General features: G+C 40.8%; 1 protein-coding gene across 1 annotated transcript in view; it reads left to right on the top strand.

The window, feature by feature from the left end:
• CHSY3 (chondroitin sulfate synthase 3) overlaps positions 1-23,713 on the top strand; it is a 464,490-nt gene that overhangs the window by 179,003 nt on the left and 261,774 nt on the right.

Raw genomic sequence — 23,713 nt, 5'->3', positions numbered from 1 at the left:
CATAATATAAAATCTCTAAACGGACGAATTACATAATGATCTAGAAAATTACCCAAAGTAAAGACTTGAGGACATAATATAAATTCTCCAAACAACTGAATTACAGTAAGAAAAGGTAAGTAATAAGAACTAATAATGTAAGATGGAATCCATAGAATGACATCGGAAACGATTTGCATAATAAACCAAACAAGTGGCTAAATTATTGTGACCAGACAAAAATGCTGACAGAAGAATAGATGGAGGGAACAACTGAGATATATATAATTTCCCATATATAGATAATGCTATTGACATTCCCAACACAATCCTAATAGTGCTGTGGTTGATCTAGGGCTGAGTGTGGGTATCCCACTTAAATCTGTAGATAGATAGTATAGAGATATTCAGATGCTACGAACAGCAGTGCTGGATATATGTGACATATTATTTATTGATTAGGATTTATTAACTGCCTTTTTGAAGAAATTTACGCAAGGCGGTGTGCAGTTCATTCACAATCTTTATTACATATTTAGAAAGTCGATGAAAACTTACCTGTTTGAAAAATTTATCTGATAATTTTTTTTGTAGTATTCTCTGATTTTGTACCTTCACTGAAATGTAACAGTTCTCTTGATGTGAACTGCCCAGAACTATTGGTTGGGCGGTATACAAAAAATAAAATAATAATAATAATTATTATAATTCAACATGAAACTTACAATTTTGTTAACTGCATAACAGTAGTAAAAAGACCAAAAAATAAACATAAATACAATAAATGAGGTAAACTCATAACCAGCAAATTGAAACTTAATAATAGGACTACCATGAAACAGTTTCAAAAATATACTTAACAGTACTGAAATTCTAATAAGAGAGATATAATACTTTGTCCACATAATACTTATAAAGCACCTGATAAACACACATTAGGACAGTGGTTCCCAACTCTGTCCTGGAGGAACACCAGGCCAATTGGGTTTTCAGGCTAGCCCTAATGAATATGCATGAAGCAAATTTGCATGCCTATCACTTCCATCATATGCAAATCTCTCTCATGCATATTCATTAGGGCTAGCTTGAAAACCCGATTGGCCTGGTGTTCCTCCAGGACAGGGTTGGGAATCACTGCATTAGGACATTCAAATAACAGATATGACGCCAATGCTTTTCTACAATGCAACTTATATAGCCGAGAGGCCAAGTGCGGATATTACATAAGTGCTTTGACTGCTGCCATTGTTTTTTTTTTTAAAAAACCTGGATATTCATTAGCAATAAGGACCGGATCATATAATAATAATAATAATAAACAATAATAATAGTTTATTTTTGTATACCGCCACACCATCAGTTCTTGGCAGTTTACACAATAAATTAAAAACAGAGCCAGATAACAGTGTCTTATAAAAGAAAATAACACAATTCAATAAAAGATACTAACTGACAAAGTACAACCCTAACTCATTCAAACAAAGTATGCACAATACAGATTATTTATACTAAAATAGATAAGCTTCTGTAAACCTTATTCCATAAAAATAATAAAAATCCAATTGCTATTGATATCTATTAAGTATTGTACTGTTTAAATAGATAGGTCTTAAAATCTTTCCAAAATTGCTGATAAGTGAGGGCTGGATCAATCAATCAAGTGTGTTGTACAGTGGTGTGGCGAGGATTCGAGGTGTCCAGGGGAGTGGCGCACCCTGTGCCCTCCTCTCTGCCCCCACTCCTTCCACACCAACCCCCTCCTGCGCCTTCCTCTCTGCCCCCGCTCCTTCCTTGCCTCACACCACATTTGCACCCTCCTTTCTTACCCCTGCACCTCTTTGAATCTTTGCCAGCACAAGTAGCTTCTCTGATCTGCTGCTCGCACTGGCGCTGGCTTTCCCTCTGACATCACTTCTTGGCCCCATGACCCGGAAGTGATTTCGGAGGGAGTCAGGCCAGCGTGAGCAGCAGGCTAGAGTGGTTGCTCAAGCTGCAGGAGATTTTAAGGAGATACGGGAAGGTGTGAGTATAGCATGGGGGTGATGGAGAGATGCCAGTGCCCCCATCAAGATGATGCTCTTGGCGGCCTCCGCTCCCCCTGCTCCCCCATACACCACTGGTGTTGTAGTTTAGCATGCAGTCTATCAATTTTGGCCTTCAAGAATATGGGGGAATTCTATAAAGCAAATATTTCTATGCTAATTGCATGCACAGGACTAGATTCCGTTAATGGTGCTCAAATTTTGGTGCCGAAAAAGTTCACATGGAGTGCTGTTCTAGAAATGGCACTCCAAGTTGTGCATTGTTGATAGAATAGCGCTTAGAGCTGATTTCCATGCTGAACTGTGGGTGCAAAGATTTGCACCAGCTGAAACCTGGAGTAAATCCTGGCCTGTAAGTTATGCATGGATCCTTGGTATTCAGTAATACTACACACATCTGTAGTGAATGCCTCTGACCCACCAAAGCCCTTCCCATGTCCATGCCCCCTTTTGTATTGCACGCTATAAGAAATTGCCAATTAATGACAATAACTGATTGTTATCACACAGTTATTAGCACTAATTGGCCCGTTAGTGAATTTAGTTCAATGCACATCTAAGAATAGCACACAATTCAGCACAAGTAAATTTCCATGCCTTTTAAAGAATTTTGGGGATAATGATTAGAATAATGGCACATATGTGCACATACATATGTAAGTGCTTATGTGCTATTGTCTAAATATACTCAGTCTTACATAGTGTGTATTTTACAAGTAGGTGTACAAATGGGTGGAGACTGTGTAGAGCATGGGTGGGAATCATACTCAAATGGAACTTATAGAGTGCTATAAGTTATGTGCATATCTCCTTGATATTTACACCAACTCTATGCTCACATCTAAGCACTTATGCATATAGATTTTATATATCTGGGTATTCTAGTAGTCCATAATGGAAACTAGGCACCTATTCACAAAACAGGTACCCCCTGAGCACCTATAGATGCACTGCTAAGAATTGTTCCCACAGTGCATAATGAGTTGTGAGCTGACTGAGTTAATATTATCTGCCGTCTCATAATATAAAGATGTGCATTTAATTCATTTGCTTACCTTTAAAAATTGACTGCATGCAAAATTGATTTAACTTTTGTTATGAATTAACACACATACAATCAATATGCACTAAAGCTTCTTTTTTTTATTACTTTAAAAATTGTAGAACATTTTTTCTTCTAAAGCCGGGTGTTGTTTCAATGGGGGCTACGTTTTATTTAAGGCATCCTTGTAAATGCATTGTATATTATCAAACACTCAAATACCTTTGAACCTTATCTTCTTATCAGTGTTAAGGCTGGACAAAGAAAAATCTTGAAGCTCTATATTAGCAAATGTAGTAACTATCCTCGGTCTTTCAGCCATTTCTTGTATTCTTTTTCTTTCCTTTTAAGCTCGCTTTAAATAATTTTGGATCTCCATTATTGAGGACTTGAGTTGAATTAAGCCTATAATTGTTTTCTTATTAGAAAGTTTAGAACATTTATCTTTCCTTTTGGGTATAAGTGTATTTTTCCTTGGCTTAACTCCTTTCTGTACAAGTTTATGCATGGTTTGTAATTATAAAATCAGTCAATCAATAAATAAAAAAATTGTAGAACAAATAAAAAAGCCCTGAAAATCAGGAAAAAAAAGCCAAATTTTACAAAAATGAACCAAAGATTTACAAGGCTGGTTTTGTGACTGCATTTATTATCAGAATATTCAGCATCCTCTTCTTTATCTGCTTGGTTAGGCTCCAAATCTATTTTTTCACGGACTTTCTCTTGCTTGTATCTTTGATAGGAATCAGTGTTAATATGGTAAGCAAATTATGTGCTTGCCAGTATCTTTAGCTGTTTGGAAAATATGGCCTGTCTTACAATTGCAGCATCAATCACCCACAATTTCTTCCACAATGGCAAATTTACAGGGACCATCCTTTTGACATAATTCATGCTTTTGTGAGCATTAGCCTTCTCCATCTCTGTTTCTCTGTATAAACTGTAGAAAGTCATCCTTAATCATGTATATTACCTGAAATAAGATTTAAAAAAAATTGAACCATAACTCAAGATAATGCCTCTGAGTCAGTCCGTTTTGCACAGACTACAACAGTGGTCTCAAACTCGTGGCCCGGGGACCACATGCGTCCCGCCAGGTATTATTTTGAGGCCCTTGGTATGTTTATCATAATCCCAAAAGTAAAATAAAACAGTTTCTTGATCATATGTCTCTTTAGCTATAAATTACAGTATTATTATTAAGACTTAGCCAAAAGGAAAGATTTATAAACTATAAAGAGTTTTACCTCATGCAAAATTGTCATTTCTTTAATAAGACATTAACTATTTTTTCTGAGGCCCTCCAAGTACCTACAAATCCAAAATGTGGCCCTGCAAAGGGTTTGAGTTTGAGACCACTGGACTACAACATACTGACATGGCAACAGTGACGGAGCAAATAAAAGCCATCTAGTCAGTCCGGTAGGTGGCTAGAATTGTACTCGCCACTCCATACAGGTTACACCTCTATGCCTTTTTTTTTTATTAGGGCTGTACTTTCTGCTTCACATGGGCCTCATCTCTCTATGTTTCAAGTTTATTAAAATTTGATATACCATTTATAAAAGCATCTAAGTGGTGTACATAAATATAACATTAAAATTGTGTAATAAAAGATAATCACAAAGGAAAAAAACAAACTGATACATATAAGGGGGAGGGGAGGGATAGAGAACTACAATATTTAAAAGAGAAGAGAGACACATGTCTTTGTTTACTTGCTGCTCCAAGTTTCAAGTTTATTAAAAAACTTTTTAAACCGCTTACTCAAATTTCTAAGCGGCGTACAGTGTAAAATTACATAAAGACGTATTAAAACATAAAAACATATAAAAACAGAGGAAAACTGGATAAAATCCATGGAACAAATTAATACAACTTTGAATAGATAACAGTAGGTAAGTGGGGAGGAACTACAATCAATAAAAGAAAAGTGCAACATAAAAGGAAAGCACAGTAGGTTAGGGAAAAACAACATTTGATTGATTATAATTCTTAACATTATAAAATATTGTCCTTAACAGGACAGTTATTATCCGAATGCATTCTGGAACAGAAATGTTTTTAATTTTACTTTAAATTGTTTTAAATCGGAGTGTTTGTTGTGGTATGTGGTGCGGGTTTGGGGTATGGATGTGTCTGTTTGGAGGGGTTTGATATCTCAAAATGCCAATTGTGATGGGCATCCACCCATGGAGGATTTGTACTGTGCACCATTTGTTGTCATTCTCTCTTGTGCTGTTTTGGATGCTTTGTTTTCTGCTTGTTCTGCTCATGGTTGTATGTTCCATTGCAATTGTTAATAAAGATAATTGAAAAAAAAAAATTGTTTTAAATCAAGTTCGCTTCGGATATACATTTGGCAGTGAGTTCCGGAGCAGTAACTGCAAAGTTGTTAGAACGCAAAGTGTTAATCAGTTTTAGAGAGGGTATACTGAGGAGATTTTGAGATGCTGAACGGAGGCTTTTTACTGTGTTATAAGGAATTAGGAGTCTATTTATGAAGTCTGGTTGATTATTTAGTTTTGTAGTGAATGTTAAAAGAAGAATTTTATAGCTGATTCTGTGTTCAACTGCTAGTTATACCCCTCTGTGCTTTTTATGAAGAGCGAGTCAATTGACGTTTTACTTTGATTACAATATCAGGGGTCCCCAAAGTCCCTCCTTGAGGGCCGCAATCCAGTTGGATTCTCAGGATTTCCCCAATGAATATGCATTGAAAGCAGGGCATGCACATAGATCTCATGCATATTCATTGGGGGAAAGCCTGAAAACCCGACTGGATTGCGGCCCTCAAGGAGGGACTTTGTGACCCCTGGATTACATCCTCTTGGTGTACAGGGATTTTCTGTTCATGCCATGTCTTTTTGAATTCTGTCACTTTTTTGTCCCCGTCACCTTCACTGGGATGGCACGCCAGTATCCACCACTCTTTATGTGAAAAAGTATTTCCTAATGTTGTCTCTTTTGACATTCTTGCAGCTGCATTTCATGTATTGTAATTTGATTTATTTATTTATATACCACTTATATACCACTTATATCCTCAGTGGGAAACCCTTGCATTAAAAAGCATTGTCCAGATTTTAACATGTTTTAGTAAAAGGTCTCTTTATTGCTTTATTGCTCTCAGCACCCCATTCTTATTCTAGGTGGAAGTTTTATTATACAGTACTTAATTTTCCTTTACTAAAAGAGGTCATCTATAAATTGACTTTCAATTTATCTTTCCAGTTTTTTTTCAAGCTGTTAAAATATGGAATAGCCTTCCTAAACAGATAAATAAGCAGTATTCTTATTTTTCTTGTCATTGATCCTTAAAATGTTTTATTTTGCAAAGTGTTATCCTAATTAGTGTACATTTCCGGCTGAATTTTTGGATTTGTTTAGGTTATTTATTCTTCATATACTGCCATTAACTGATGCACTGACCAAAGTAGTTTGCAAAAGCAAATAAAATGGAACTGCAATCACATATAGATGTATCTTTAGTATATATTTGAACTTCTTATATTGTAAATTTGCCTTGAACCAGAATTAGCTGATTAACAAATACATGTGAATAGAATAAAACAGAAAAAGTCTTGTCACCTCACTTAATATTTTTCGAGCCCTTTTACAAAGTCGTGGTAGAAAATGGCTTTAGTGTGCCCTTAAGAAGGATTTTCCCATGCGCTAAAGCCATTTCTACCACAGCTGGAAAATGGCCGATTTTCCATTAACATGCAGCCATTAAGAAAAATTAGCTCATGAACCCTTATCGCCACCTATTTTGTAAAAGATAAAGGCTCACACGCTAAACCTGCACTAAGCAGCATGTGGCATTAACCGATTAGCATGTGCGATGCCCACTCTCCCTCCAACACACCCCCTCAGATTTAAAAAAAATAAATTTTTGTGCATGGATAACTCATGCACAATAAAATCTTTTTGCAGGATGCGTTAGTGCTCGCCCTGATAAACCTTTTTAAGCTGTGGTAAGCATGTATTAGTGTTTGCCACTGCTTAGTCTAAAAGGATCCCCTAGCTATTTATACTTCTGTATGCACTTTTGTCATCCTGATTTCTCTCTTTGATCTTTAACTACTGCAACAACAACTCAAATGATGCTCAAGAAAATAAATTGATTTCAATAATGGAAAAAAGATGTATCTATTACTGTAAATCCACTAACGGTACCATATGATATCAATCATATTCTCTTCATAATAGTACAGGATAGTCAACATTTTTTATTAGGAATGGCGTACTTGTGCTTTACTCTTTTCCCAAAATGTCTGGTTTTCTTGCTTCAAGCTATTTATTGGTGGGAATAAGAATGTTCCCAGGTAAATTCAGCGTCTTCATTCTCCAAAATTCTGTTTGGGTCATGATCTAGTGTTGCGTGGTTCAACGACATTGTGTTCCTGGTTTCCAGTGGATGAGTCTAATTTGCCCTGCAGTTTCTTGCAGATGAGACCTTATTGTATCTGTATATAGGTCTTCTGGCATCTGTACATCATATCAAACAGTTAAATGTATAACTTATTTCTAATTCTGTGCTATAAAATATCCATTTAACTAGTTCCCCCCCCACCCCCACCCCCTGTTGGCTGTGGACTGTTTTATCCATACTTTACTATCATATCCTGCAAATTATCAATCTTTGTTCTTTAAGTAGCTGGTTTTAAGAAAGGTTTGGACAAGTTCCTGGAGGAAAAGTCCAAAGTCTGTTATTGAGAAAGACATGGGGGAAGCCACTGCTTGCTCTGTATTGGTAGTATGGAATATTGCTGCACCTTGGGTTTTGGCCAGGTACTAGGGGCCTGGATTGGCCACCGTGAGAACGGGCTTGATGGACCATTGGTCTGACCCAGTAAGGCTATTCTAATGTTCTTAAGTTTAAAGTCAACTCACCTATCTAGTACTATATCAGGTTTCAATCTTGTTGCAATTTTTGGAATAACTACATTTCTTGCTGTATTTGCTTTGTAGGCAATTTTTTGCCTTGTTGGCTCATCTGATTCTTTGAAGAGATGTTTTTCCTTTCTTTAGCATATTCTATATCTTTTTTTCCTTTGTGTTCTGGTGGATTTCTCACTTATTCCTTCTGTTCATCAGAATGCTTGTCCAAGTTTAAAGAAGAAGACAGATTGTGGCTGTTTGCTCTACTACTTCAACATTTTTGGAATATTTGAGTCTGATGCTGCTACTACATATGTGTTGAGGGCCTATGTTAGTATCTCTATAAGGGCAATTCTGTAACAGTGTGCTCTTGTTTAGGATATCTGTGTGATAGCTTTTCTATAAGGAAACATAAGCACTTCCTTTATAGAACAGGTATCACATAGGCACCCTAGTCTTTAAAACAGATGCCGATCATGTGTCAATCACGCGACAACATTGTATATAGAATGTCGGCTTCCGAAAAGTTAGGCGCTGGAAATGTAGGCTAGGATTTTCCAGGCCTACATTTCTAGTGCCTACCTGTTGCATAAATCATGCCTAATGAGGGAGAATCGGGAATAAGACCTTCATGAAAATGTAGGTGAAGACCCCTATGAGACCCCAAAAGTTATATTTTTAAGAGAGACATTGTGCTTATGAATTCAAGTTTCTAAACAATCATGCCTCTCCCTGTCAGTAAGAAACAAGAAGCCTATGTAAGAGGTTCAACTTTGCTTTAGTAACTGGCAAATGTCTGCTGACTGGATATTTCGGGACTTTCCAAATGACAAACCCAAACAAAAGGTCCTACTGAAAGTTGTCTGATCTGCTGACAAAGGACAATGGAGCTCAGGAAGGAGGGGGTCTGCTCTCAGAAATGCTTGAACTTAGGGATCCTTTTACAAAGGTGCGCTAGCGGTTTTAGCGCGCGTTAATCCAGTGCATGCGCTAAAAACGCTAGCGCACCTGTGTAAAAGGAGCCCTTAGTATTAAGAATGCATTGTCAGGGAAATAGAGAAGTCAGATTTGACAGTGGGTGATATCATGCTTCAGTATGGCTCTGAGATAAGTAATAATAATAATAACAGTTTATGTACCGCAGTACCGTTAAGTTCTATGCGGTTTACAAAAGCTTAGTGAAGTACAAGTTGAGAGAACTTAAGGGAAGGGAGAACAAGAGGGGGAAAGGGCAAGCGTATGCAGACTATACAATCAATAGATATGTTAGATTTGTCAACCCAATGGAAAGTGAGTATGTAATCTGCAACTAGGTGGTACTTTAGGCTGGCCTAAGCTTCAGGATGGATCCATGACAGTAGCCAGTTTCTGTGTATATTATCCATTGGCTCAATTTGCTGTACTTTGTTGTTCCATGTAAGCTGACTTTTGTCTATTACTAATAAACCTATATTATATATACAGCAATTGGATTGCTGCGAGGTCAGATTTTGAAAAGGTTAGCAGTGCCTTTTCACTACTGAGGTACTTTATAATGTCTAATGCCACCGTAGGCGCAAGGCAGTAGGTGCCTACATTTTTCTTTTAAAATTATTTTTACTTTTTTTAATGGTGTTTTCAACTTGTTAGGTTTTGGTACGGTGCCTACTGGTGCCTAACTTAAGGTGCCATTTATAGAATATGGGCCTTGTGCAATATTTACCTATAATTTAGGCATTAGTACAATATTTACCTATAGTTTAGGCATTAAACCAGAACTTCCCAAACTGTGAGGTAGAGCTCCAAATGGGATCACAAAATCTCTAGTTGGGTTCTCAATAGATGCATATTTGTTCTGCACCTTCAGGGCATCACACAGTTTTATTTGGCCACAATCATGGAGCCACAGCCACAAAAAAGATTGGGAAGCACTGCATTAAACACTTACACCAGCCAAAGAGCTGATTTAAGTGCTCGCTCCTAAATTACTGAAAAACATGCATAGATTATGATTTTCTATAATTTGTGTGTAATGGAGAACCATTCACTCATGTGCATGCCCAGATTTCAATTACATGCTATTGCATTTATGTGCTTTTATATAGAACAGCTGAATTTTGGCATGTATGTATGTGCACACATGCATTTGTATATTTCAGTATTAGGCATGTAAATGTTAGTGCTTTCTTTAAAAATTTTTACCTCCAAATGAGTAATCTGTTTCTGTTAGTCTGCCATCAATATTGCTTCTCACATAGAGTTGCCACATTTTCCAGTCTTCAGGTTCTCTAGTAAGACAAACATGACAGGGTTAAATAGTTATTCCATCAGACTCTTAAAACATCTGACCAAGGCTTTCCTGACACCTCCTGATCATTCTGAAGTTCTCCCTAGACTTCTCATTTTTCATTGGCTCTTGCTGGCCTTCTGGATCTTAATCTCGGTCCTCCCTGACCCTCATTGGCTCTCCAGTTGTCAGGCGGCTCTCAGTGCTATTACCGGTCTCTCTGCCGGTTGCCAGCATCCCAGCCAATCCCTCTACCGGTTGCTCCCAGACCTTTAGCCAATGATCTCTAGGTCTTCTCTTAGCTGCCTCCCTGGGGTCCTCTGATGACTTCCTGATGCCATTACTGGTCTCTCCACCAGTTCTACTGGTCCCTCCGCCAATCAGCCATCAGTCCTTTCCCATCAGTCTTGGACCTCCACTCAGCTCAACCACAACTCTTCCAGCTGCTTGTGGGGCCACCTTCAGTTCCCTACTCCCTGGCCTCTTGGGTCCCCAAGGTCTTGTGTTCTTCAACAGTCCCACTGCCAGTCATTGAGCCTGAATCCTGCCTGGATTCCAGATTCTACCAGGCCCTCTGGCTACTTTGTCTTCCAGACCCCTCTCTGCCAGTGTATAGGTCCCGTTGGACCATGCTTTCTTCCTACAGGACCAGATCTCTCTGCTGTACCAGCCCTCCCTGTCAGGAATAGTCAGCTAAGCCAGGCCACTCTACTCTGCTGTGCTGTGCTGTGCTGTGCTGAGCCCCCTATCAGCGCTAGTCAGCAGTGGCTTATAGAACTTACTGAGTTAGACCAGGATTCCTCCTCCCAAAGGCCACCCAGCTTCCATAGGAGCTCTTGCTTTTTTAGCTCTCTGTCTGGGAACTGTCCTTTCCAGCACCACAGCTTACTCAGGATGAGTGGACAGCTCCCAGCAGCCTTTTCAGGATGTTATGCAGATTAGCTCCTGTCTCTTGCTCAGGTTCCATCCGCTGGCCAGTGACAGGTACTCCACCCTGTCACAAATGATAAGAATAAAATCAAGGAGGCAAGAGTGTTTCAAATGCCACATAGAAGTAATAGGCTTTAAACTTTGAGAAAGATAACTCCATCCTAAGGTAAAATGGAAGCGAGTTCCAGAGGGTTGGAACCATAATACAAAAACAAGGCTTCTATGAGTATTGAGTAAGAGAAGGGATAGTCAAGAGATGTTGCTTAGAAGAACAGAGGAATCTTGTTGGTAAATAGAGAACCAGAAGGTTGGCCATAAAAGAGGGCAGAGCCAAAGATTGAATCTGAAAAGATAAGATATTGTACTTAAAAGGAATCCTGTATACTACCAGAAGCAGATGTTCAGATTTAAGAAAGGGGATGACGTGGTTGTACTTTATGGGCCTTCTAATGGTGAATTTGACTTAAACCCATATATGATATCTACCTGCAACTATGTAACTTTTACTAATTGTAAATTACCTTGAACCTGTACTGGATAAGTGCGATACAAAAATTCAGATTAGATTAGAATTTGGAACAACCATGCATTAGTCTAACTGCTGCAGTGTTTTGAACCATTTGAAGACTATGAATCTGATAAGCAGGAAAACCTATAAGAAGAGAATTGCAATAATCAAGTTTACAAGCAAATTAATGATTGTAAGAGAATATCAAGATAATCTAGTTGAAGAAGAGAACAAATGGAGTGAATAAATCTAAGAGTTAAAAAAGAGGATACTATCTTGGAAATATGAGCCTGGAAGGCATAGGCTAGAGCACCCCCAATATATTTGCCAGCACTGCCCGGACATCAGAGCTGAAATCTTCCCAATGCAAAGCAACAGGAGAAAGCAGGAAGAAAGGCAGTGTCTCTGCAGTTACTGTATCCACCTCCCCCTGCAACCTATTGGTCAGATATTACTTAACCAGCCAATAAGCTGCAAAGGAGGCAGGGCTGGTATCTTAGGAGCTACTTTTGATAAGCCAGTAGGCTACAGGACAGAAGTTTGATGTCTCCTAAGCTGCTGGTCCTGCCTCCCCTTGTAGCCTCTTGGCTGGCTAAGGAACATCTGTGCAATGGGTTAATAGCAAGGAGCAGAGGTACAGTGTTGCCAGGTGTGTCGTTTTCTTGCACAATTGGGCTGCTTTCGAAAGTTGTTTGTGGGAAATTTTGAGCAGGTGTGGGTTGCATTTTTTTGGTCTGGTTTCTAATTTTAAGTCTACAATGCCAATATGTCCTCTGTAAGGAGGAAAAAGCTATTTTACAAGGGGTCCTTTACTCACGAGAACCTGCAGAGTGGAAGCAAATGAGATCTGTGGTACTTTCTGTGCACATCTGAACCTTTTAGGGCTCCAAAATGATTGCAGGAACCTCATGAGTACCTCCTGCAGTCAGTCATTGTAGACTCATTTACTCTTGGGAATGTAAAGAAATACATTGGGCTATTTTGGGGCTGCTTTTTCAAAGTAAACGGGTGGGATTTTAGAAAAGTATTTGGCAACCCTGCAGAGGAGAGCAGCAGTGTTGGTCAGACAGACATCCTGCCTTTGGTCTACCATAGAGAGGGGGCAGTGCTGAGGGAGGCACTTGAAAAAGAATGAGGAATGGTTGGAGAAACAGGGAAATGAAAGATTAGCACAGGCACTAATAGGTTGTGAGAGGAAAAGAAGATGAGGGAAGAGATAAAGACTGTGAAAGGGAGAACATAGCTTGAATGATAAAAAGAGGATGATGCTGACAAGCTGCCAGTAAGATGAGAAAATGACAAAACCCTAGCTTTTGATTGTCCACATTACCTGCCCTGCTCATGACATTTAGATACAGGCTCATCATTCACTACCAGATATATTTTGTTTTTCCTTTTTATTTTCTTTGCTGAGTGAGGGGAAATTTGCTGTGAGTTATGAGATCAACACCCCCAATCATTTTCAAAAGTTGGCTCCTATGCTGGAAAGACTCGTAAAGTGTTATCCAGGGTAACGTTGAGAATTCTCATTGAGGTGGAATAAGAGAGTGTATGTAGCATCCTTTATATAAATTTTGATTGAATATTGAGCAGGTATAATGTTTTATGGAGATCATTAATGTCTCTGGGATTAAAGCTAAATCCATAAACTCTTAGAAAACTATGACCATTATTTTAGAAGAAGATCCATATGTAAATACGGTATTTACATGCATATATCGTATACAAATGTAAATACCGATTTCAGAAAGCTGCTATTTACATATGGGTATCCATATCATCAGTGGCATAGTAAGGGGAACAGGGGGATGGACCGTCCCGGGCACCGCTATGATGGGGGCACTGGCACCTCTTCTCCTCTCCGCCCTCTGCTCTTTCCCGCTCCTCCTCCACTGCGTGTGCGCCTTCAGTTCTCCCCCACTGTACCTCTAGCTCTTTGGGGCATGAGAAGCAGCTGTAACCTGCTCCTTGTGCCAGCCTCAGCGCTTCCCTCTGACGTAACTTCCGAGTCCCGCAACTAGGAAGTGACATCAGAAAGAGAGCAGACATCAGTGCGGGCAGCTAGTTAGAGATGCTGCTCATGCTAGAGAAGCTAAAAAGGCATGGGGAAAGGAAGGGGAGCATGCACAGCAGGGGGGCGGGACAGGGGTGGAAAAGAGGGTGAGTAGGGCGCCACTGCCCTGGGCACCTCCCATCCTCACTACGCCACTGCATATCATGTTGACATTTCAAGGAGGCAGATTTAGGTATGACTTAGATGGGGGCTAAAATCAACATTGTATATTTCCCATTTGATAAAGGGGGGGACTTTTCCATATCTGGATTTACAGCTGCTCAAAGGCATGTATAGGTTAATAGTGCTTGTTTAGGCTAGGACATAGGCTACAGAATACTAATACTTACACATATCATTTGCACCTATAATTGGCAATTACACACATAAGTGCTAAGCTCTGTTCTATAAAGTGTCAAAATCACTTACCTCCAAATTCTGTAAATGACTCTCAAAATTGCACATGTGTAAGCCTACATTTATTAAAATAAGATTTTAATTGGTTTTTAATCAGCATTGTTAATTAGTGTGCCAATTAAAACAATTAAGTTAGGCGACGGTAGGATGCCTACCACTGCCAAACTTACAGTGGTTATTCAAGAATCTGCCCCTTAGCGCATAACTGTAAGGGGGGTCATATGCATGAGTAGAGTATTGATTGCCCATGGGTGCGTCACCATAAGATTCATGCAGCTTACAGAATACTATCAGTTGCAGCATTGCATGATGCACTTGGATATGCCGTTAGTGAGTGTGTCAAAGTTTCAGCTTACCAATGAGCTTTTATGCTAGTATTCTATAATGGCTTAGGCCCAGCTTAATATCACTCTAGAACTGGCATTAAGGGTCAAATTCTATAAACGGCGCCCAGATTGTAGGCAGCCAACTGCTGCCTAACCAGCCAATCGGGACGCACATTTTTTTTTTTACAAAAAAAGCCTTCCGAGGCAGGCCACCTACATTGTAAGTGCCTCCAGGAGCCTAGGGAGACACGAAAGCCCGCCTAAGCTTGCCTATGGCTAGGCATGGGCATGCCTTGGCACGGAAGTAGCCTTAGGTGGGCCTAGGCGACTGTACGTGCCTCCCTAGGCCCATGGTAGATGCGTACAATGCAAGCCAGAAAAATGCTGGCCTACATTGTAAGCAGATGCGGCCGCTGAGCTTATTATGGCAAGGAATCTCCCTGCTTATTACGGCAAGGAATCCCACAGCCACAGCCACCCATCCCCCCAGTACATCGCCGGCAGGAGGGATGCCCAGTCCCTCCTGCCGGAATCCTCCACCCCCCCCATACAGGCCAGCAACTGCCGGAACCCTCTACAAACATCACTGACAGGAGGGATGCCCAGTCCCTCTTGCTGGAATCCGCCCACCCCTCAAAAATCATGGGCATCCCCCCACCAGACCCCCCCTCCCTCCACCCCCCTGGATCCCCCAAGCCCCTACCTGGAACCACCTTAAATCATTGGCTGGCCAGAGGCATCCTTTCTGCCCCCAGCCGACTGACCTGCCATCTTGTGAATGGCGGGCCTGCCCCTTCCTGGTGCATCATGGGATGCACGGGGGGGGGGGGGCCATAGGCCCTGGTTGTCCCAGGTGCTTAAGGCCCCTCCCATATGAGGGGCCTTAGGCACCTGGGCCAACTGGAATCTTAGGCCCCATTCACAGTGCATTCTGGGATGCACTGGGAGTGGCCTAAGATTACAATTGACCAGATCCCTTAGGCCACCCCCACTTAAACCTACCTCCCCTATTCTCTAGTTTTGAGGACAACACTCTCCTCCTCCCTATCTTGTCAACTCGCAACCTCGGGGTCATCTTTCACTCCTCTCCCTCCTTCTCTGCTCAGATCCAACAAACCACTAAAGCCTGTTACTTCTTCCTCTATAATATTACTAAAATCTGAACTCTTCTTTCTGAGAATACTACCAAAACCCTTATCCACATTCTCATCACCTCTTGCTTAGATTACTGCAATTTGTTTCTCTCAGGTCTTCCGTTCAACCATTCTCTCCCCCCTTCAATCTGTTCAAAATTCTGCTGCATGACTCATATTCCTTGCAAGCCACCATACTCACATTGCCCCTCTCCTCAAGTCACTCCATTGGCTCCCCATCCATTTCCGAATATAGTTCAAAGTCCTCTTACTGATCTATTAATGCATTCACTCTGCAGCCCCCAACTAGTGCTTAGAGAGAAAGGCAACCAGAAAGGCAAGGAAAAAGAACAAGAGCTTTGAGAGGGTGTGAGAAACCAACAACCTCTCCCACACCACCATCAGCTTTTCATGGCCAGCATACAAGTAAGAGTGGTTTGTTTGTTTGTTTTATAATTTAAATTTAATTTTAGTTTATTGGCATTCTACCCCAAAATGACACTAAACCTTATCTGGAGCTTTTCAGTTCAAAGATTTTTATTGATTTTAATAAAATACAAATGTAATACAAATATAAATGTTAACAAGGCAAGATACAGACAAATTGTACAAAGCAAAGAATCATAAAATATTATCTATGCAATACAACAAGCTGACCCCTGCCTATCTAAAATGAGAGTCATTATATTATGGCTCGCTATTCATATTTATACGGGGGTATAACTCCGGTGTTCCTTATCTGGAGCTTTGATTTTCTAGTTTATTTCCTTGTTCATAATCTGGGTCATCGACCTCTTAAAGCCAGTAATTTCCTTGATCTTTCTCATTATTATAGAAAGAAATTCTCCTTATAGTGGAAATGGATTTGTAGTTGGTTTAATGATGTCATATAATTCCAAACAACTAGATTGCTATCTGAAGATATTAAAGCATGAGGAATAATCTTACCCCATCCTATGATAGCTATGTAAGTAATTGAATTGAATGTATCCTATTTTGAGACCAGCAAACTCAAATCAACAGTAAAAAAAAACCCGTACAGATACTTAATTACAAATAAATTCCTGATGCAATATCCAGTGGAACTCTCATTTTATTTGAGAAAACTGTATTTGCTGTGTTCTTGCCAATATGAGCAAAGTAACGATAGCAAGTTTCAAAATAAATGACAGCAAATTAAATTAAAAGGACAAGCAAACCCTTATGGCGATTTTCAGTGTACCCCTCCAAGCCTTTACCATCACCAATTCTAAACATTTGTATAATTTAATTAAAACCTGTCAGATAAAATGTATAATGCCTAGGGATACTATCAGCTTCTAAACTGTTTGCCTTTGAATTATCCTTTTTATTCATCCCCTGTCTGTTCTATAATTAATAGCCACTCTACAAAATCACGAGCCAGTTAATGAGATGCAGGTAAAAGCTTTAAGGTCTACACTGCAGCTCAGACTTAATGGCAGTCAGTATTCACTCATCAAGGAAGTCCAACTGTAGTTTGTGTGCTTTAATAAAGCTTTTCTGTTTTAATGGAAAATTAGCTGTACAGTGGGAAACAAAAAAGTCCTGTTCAATAAATGCAACCTTTGTCTAGAAAAAGAGTTGTTAATATAGGCCATTTAAAGGGTAATTTTTGAAGTTTAGCTTTTTTTGTATTATTCTGTGGAGTTATTAAAATCTAATTATGTCTCATATTAATGCTAATGGTGTCTTATGTGCTGCTATATTTCCTAGTGGATTCAAAGCGGTTTACAAAAGATTACAAATTGAGGGACTGAGGGGTACAGATAGGAGTAGAGGTACGTTATAGGGATAGGAGAAAGAGGTAGTTATAGAAATAGTCAGGGACCACTGCTCTGGCAATAGGCCTGATGGGCCGCCGTGGGAGCGGACCGCTGGGCGAGATGGACCTCTGGTCTGCCTCAGCGAAGGCAACTTCTTATGTTCTTAAATATTTACAAAGGACAATTAAGAACAAAAATACTGAAAATTATAAATAATATAGCTAAACATCATGGGTTGAATGAAGCTCATTGTTCAAAGAGATAGGTTTAAGTAGAAAGTTTCATGTGGCAAAGAGACGGCAAGGGTTGGAGCTAAGAGAGATAGTTAAATGGACGTAGTATTCTTGTTTAGCAAGAAGGCAGACTGGAAGGATGTCAGCAGGATGAAGTATATGACATCAGCTTGTGTGTGAGATTTAAGCCAAAGATGTTCAGCAGATCAGGCATAGGAGCGCAAATAGCGGATATTGGAGGTCAGCCAGGGTTGGGTTTGGCATGCCTTACAGAACATGAGATGGGAGGGATGAGAGTGTTTAGAGCAGAGAAAATGGTGTTACAGGAGAGTCCATTACATCATATCCATTAAAGAGAAGAGTTACATCATCAAAACAGAGTGATGTATAACTAGCAAAACAAAAGCTTGTGCAAAGAGAAAAGTCTTCAGTAGTTTTCTAAAATGTAACACATTTCCTCAGAATCTCAGAATACCTGTCAGTGTGTTCCATAATGCAGGGCCAGCAATGGAAAAACAGGATTTTGTGGTCCGCACATATCGTATTGTGTCCCTTTCGCAAGTATCAAGCAACAAACAGTTCTCAGTTCTCAATACGCTAGATGGTCTGTACAATATCAAACACTTAGCCAAATTAGTTCGGCAAGGTATCATGGATGCCCTGTTGGACAACTTTCAGAATTTTAAATTGAATATGAAAATGTATTGGTAACCAGTGTAATTTTTTCAAGATAGGAGAAATGTGTTCATAACGAGACACTCCCATCAGCATCTGAGCCGCTGAGTAGTGATTGGCTGGGTTGGGGGGGAAGGGCTGTGAGGCTGATGAATTGTAAATGTTATCAGATAATGGTCAGAGAGTAGAAGAGTTGAGGTGCAGAAATTGGTGGCAGAGCAGTTGGAGGAGAGGACAAGGTCAAGGCAGTGGCCATTCTGATGCGTAGGGGTGGTAGAGCACAGATGGAGATTGAGTGAGGATGTTAGAATGAGAAATCTGGAAGTGTAGGAGTTGGAGGTAGTTGTCGGCATAAATGTTGAAGCCACCATGGATGAGAGAAGGAGATGAGAGCTCGAGAAAGAAAGAGAGCCAGGAATCAAAGTCAGTAAGGGGCTCGATAAATGACTGCTACTCAGAGAGGTAGAGGAATGAATAGAAAGATAGAGTGGATTTCAAAGGAGGGAGAGCAATGAGACTGAGATGGGAGGAGGAGTTGATATCTACAGGATTGTGAAAGTAACAGTTCAACACCACTCCTGTGACCAGTTGGGCAAGGTGTACGAGAGAAAAGGTAGCCTCCATGACATAGGTCAGCAACTGAAGCATTGTCTTCAGGGCAGAGCCAGGTCTCAGTTAATGCAAGTAGATGGAGAGTTTGAGAGATCTAGATAAGTTTGTTGGAGACAGATTGGGCATTCCACATGAGAAGAGCAAGAAAGGGGGAGAAGGAGAGAAACAGAAATAAGATTGGAGACATTGCGGTACAATTTGCATGAGTAGAGTGGGGATTGGTTGGGAGGATGAGGATTTGGATTGATGTCTCTAGCTGTGGAAGGGGGGGGGAAAGAGCAGGGATATAATTGGAGGTATTGTTGTATGGCCTGCTTGAGTAGAGTAAGAATTGATTAGGTGGACTAGGATTGGGATTGATATCCCCAGCAGATTGCAAGAGAAGGAGCAAGAAAGTACGGACAAGAATGGAAGAGGAATGATGACAGTATTGGAGACGTGATGTGCTCAGACAAAATGGGGATAGGTGAATGAGAGGAAGAAAGCAGTAGATTTTCAGAGTAGGGGACAAAAGAGAAGGAGATTAGGGAGAGTTAGCATCAGGAAGAATGTGTGTAATGGAGCCATGGAGATAGGAAAGAGGGAGAGACAATAAAACAATAAGATCAGTTTAAGTTAAAAGATCCTTTCACATTTGGCAGTTCTAGTCAATACCTTTAACATGGCAAGTAACCCCCAGATACAATGATGCTTAGCTGATGGTTGAGCTTCAGTTAGCATTGGAATTAATTAAGCTGTCCTGAGCCATCATCATCCTGGTGCTTTAAAACCATACAACCTGTTGACTTTAATCCACTATTGTCCACTGTGGTCCACACAAAGGGCCACAGGACCTGCTGGTGGAAGAGGCCAGCCTGCTCCTTGGCTTTCTTGTAGGGGTGTTTTCTGAGGCTGGTGATGTCAGGGAGTTGGGCTTAGCCCACCTTTGCAAGGCACAGTTCTGGTTCAGAAGCAGAGGCCCCCCAGAGGGGGTAGGAAGGATTAGACATTGCAAAACCCCTCCTTACCCAGCTGGACCCAGCAGAGAAACTATGGAAATTAAAGAAAACTTCCCTAGTAAAATAATAGTGTCTTCTCATGGGAAGGTTAGAAAACCTTAGACTAAGGGACTCATTTTCAAAGCACTTACAGTAGACACACAAAGTACCATAGTTTTCTATGGCACTTTTAGGGGCATTTTCAAAACAAAAAGATGTCCAAAAAATGGCATAAATTGTCACTTGGACATTTTTCTCACCAAAACGTCCAAGTGCTGATTTTCAAGACCATCTTCCTGGGTATCTTGTGAGGTGTCCTAACCTCTGTGTGTCCAAAAATAAAGGGGCATGCTGGAGGCATGTTCTGGGCTGGGTGTGGGTGGGCTTAGACTTGGACTTCTTGTGGTAATATCCAAACCTTTCCCAAGACGTCCTGGACGGAAGTTAGACGTTCGGAGCTAGACCTGTTTTAAAAGCATCTAAGTGCCAAAAAGGTACCCAAACTGACCAGATGCAGTTTGACCGGTTGAGCAGGCTATCTACTCGACAAATCAAATCGCATTAGGCAAAAAGTAAACAAAAAATAAAAAGAAGTAGGGCTGTAGAGCTGGAGATTCACTGAATCCCCTGAAAGCCTTCACCATACGCTACTGGATGCCTATAATGAAGACTTTTAAAACCCTGGCCTACATTACAGACACCTAAGTTTTAAGTTAGGTGTGATTTTGTAATGGGCGTCTAAGGGCTCCTTTTACTAAGCTGCGCTAGCGGTTTTAGTGTGCGCTAGAAGCTAACACCTCCATTGAGCTGGCGTTAGTTTTTCTGCGTAGCGCGGGGGTTAGCTTTGAACTTAGGGTATAGCGGTATATAAGAAATAAAATTATTATTATTGAAAACACTACCGCAGCTTAGCAAAAGGAGCCCTAAGTGTGACTGACATGCAATAGTCACCTAACTTTAGGTGCTTATCTTTTTTAGGTGCCAATTACAGAATCTGGCCCTGGGTGTTTTCTATGCGAGAGAAAACAAATAATAAATACGGAGAGAAAAAAGTTCACCAGAATACCAATTCACTTTGAGGTTTCCCAGGGATCAATTATGGTCGCTATTGTGTTTAATATCTACCTTTCACTATTTGTTTATCATCTCTGCTCTTATGGATAAAACTTTTCAAACATACACAGGTAATAGCCAAATGATTGCTCGTGTGGATAATTCATTAGATGGATCGGAGCAGCAAAATGCATGTTTTGCTCTTTTAAATGATGACTGTATCAGAATTCGCTTGTAATGAATTCAGCTAAGGCTGAAATACCGTGAGTTCCTTTTGTCTGCTCAACAGTCTTTGTCAAGTAAAATCAGAACAAGAATTGATCTCATTGTCATCTGAAGTGAGAATTTTAGGTGAAGCTGAATTCATAACTGCAGCTAAAATTGTAATTACAGGAAATTGTTCTTAGAGCACTTTATAAACTATATTTAATTAGGTGATTTAGTATTATGTCTCCCCTCTGATTTTCTTACTCTTTTGAAGGCTCTGGTTCTTTATAGATTAGATTACTGTAATGTTTTGTTTTATGGCTTATCAGCCACTTCATTTTAATCAAAGCCTTGCAGATGGAACAGAATACTGCTGTGCAACTGTGGTCTGACTGTGGAATTCAAGATTATATTGCTCCAGTTTCAGATGCTTTTCATTGGCTTCTTGCTTTCCAGTGTGTGGCTGTTTAAATGATTCTCTTTCTTTGCAGCTATGAGTAAAGGGCCTGGTATTCAGAAGAAATTGTCCAGATAATTATCAGTTAACTGGATAATTCCCTTAGTGGCACACTGTCGATATCCAGTGCCAGCTGAATAGCCTTACAGCCTGTCTCATACTATGTGGATAATTTGCCCAAAGTTAGGCACACAATTTTGGGCTTAGATCGTAGATATTTGCATACAGTAATTGGCTAAATTGGTGATAACAATCAATAATCAACTTTAATAAATGCCAATCATTGCACTCCCTTGTGCTGGCCTATCTGAGCTCCCCTAAATATTAAAAAAAAAAAAAAAGCTGCCTATTCAATAAGAGTATTTAACTTGAATATCCAGGACTGCTTGTGTTGTAGGAGTCTCCACCACCAATCACCATGCCATGGGGATTCCAGCACCCATTCTAAAACCAGATATTTTAAAGCACTGAAGTCATGATGAGATTGAAGGCAATGTACAACTAGTGAAGGAAAAACGGTTGACTTGAATATAAGTTGGGCGGCTTAATATTCAAGTACCCTGCCCTGTCAGGATCTGCACCCAGCGCCCCCTGCCTCCCCTGTCAGGCTGTGCACTCAGCCCCCTTCCCTCCATCCTCTGTCAGGCACTGCCCCTTGCCCCCCTCCCTGCCCTTTCCGTCATACCTCCTCTGCCGATCCCTGGTGGTCCAGAGGTGCAGCGGGCAGGAGCGAGCTTTCTGTGCTCCTGCCCTGCTGCTGACCCAGTCAGTTGGTTGCTGCCGTGGCCGCTCCGAGTTCTGGTTTCTTCAGCCGCTGAGAATTTGCAGGAGCCAGTCAGGAAGCTGCTCAGCACTGAGCAGCAGTGCCAAACCGGCTCCTGCTCGGTGCCGCTCAGCAGCTGAAACAACCACAACTCACATCGGCCACTGACCAACCATGTTAGCAGCGGGACAGGAGCGTGGAAAGCTTGCATCAGGGATCGGCAGAGCAGGTACGACGGACAGGGCAGTGAGGGGGGCAGGGTGCAGAGCCAGGCAGTGGCCTGCAATAAGTCTGAAAGGGAGCACTGGCCCAAATATAAACTGGGACCCCTATTTTTGGGTGCATTTCTTAGTGTTGAAGCCCAGCTGTCAGGTCGAGGACCAATGTTCCAATATAAGCAGGTCCTGCGCCATACAAGGTTCCGCACGCAAGGCTTATGAGTAAACTACTAAGTCATGGAATAGGAGGAGAAGTGCACGGATGGATCGGAAAATGGTTAGAGAACAGAACGCAGAGGGTAACCATAAATGGGAAATTCTCGGACTGGGAAAAGATGACTAGCGGCGTGCCCCAGGGCTCGGTTCTTGGCCCATCTTGTTTAATATTTTTATAAATGACCTGGAAGAGGAAACATCATGCAATATAATCAAGTTTGCAGATGATACAAAACTATGTCGGGCGCTTGGCTCTCAAAGGGACTGTGAGGATCTTCAGAAAGACCTAAATCAGCTGGAAACGTGGGCAATAAAGTGGCAGATGAATTTTAACATTGACAAATGCAAGGTGATGCATCTGGGAAAGAAAAACAAAGAACATGAATACAAGATGTCGGGGGTGACATTAGCCAAATGCGAACAAGAAAGGGATTTGGGGGTACTGATAGATAGAACCCTAAAGCCATCGGCTCAATGTGCGGCGGCGGCGAAGAAAGCAAATAGGATGTTAGGCATGATTAAGAAGGGGATCACGAGTAGGTCGGAAGATGTTATAATGCCACTTTACAGAACAATGGTTAGACCACACTTAGAATACTGTGTCCAACACTGGTCTCCATACCTTAAGAAGGATAAAATTCTGTTGGAGAGGATGCAGAGGCGAGCCACGAAACTAGTCAAAGGCATGGAGAATTTAAGCTACAAGGAACGCCTCGGAAAACTGGGACTGTTCACCCTCGAAAAGAGAAGACTGCGTGGTGATCTGATAGAGACTTTTAAAATATTAAAGGGTTTTGATCAAATTGACCAGGAAGCAGCATTACTGACATTTTCAGATGTGACGCGAACAAGAGGTCATAGCCTGAAACTGAAAGGCAGCAGGTTCAGGACAAATGTCAGGAAGTTCTGTTTCACACAGAGAGTGGTGGGCGCTTGGA

The sequence above is a fragment of the Geotrypetes seraphini genome, chromosome 1 (genome assembly GCF_902459505.1).
Source record: "Geotrypetes seraphini chromosome 1, aGeoSer1.1, whole genome shotgun sequence".
Lineage (NCBI taxonomy): Eukaryota > Metazoa > Chordata > Amphibia > Gymnophiona > Dermophiidae > Geotrypetes > Geotrypetes seraphini.
The sequence above is the reverse complement of the archived record's forward strand: the minus strand, read 5'-3'. Positions and strand labels throughout refer to the sequence as shown.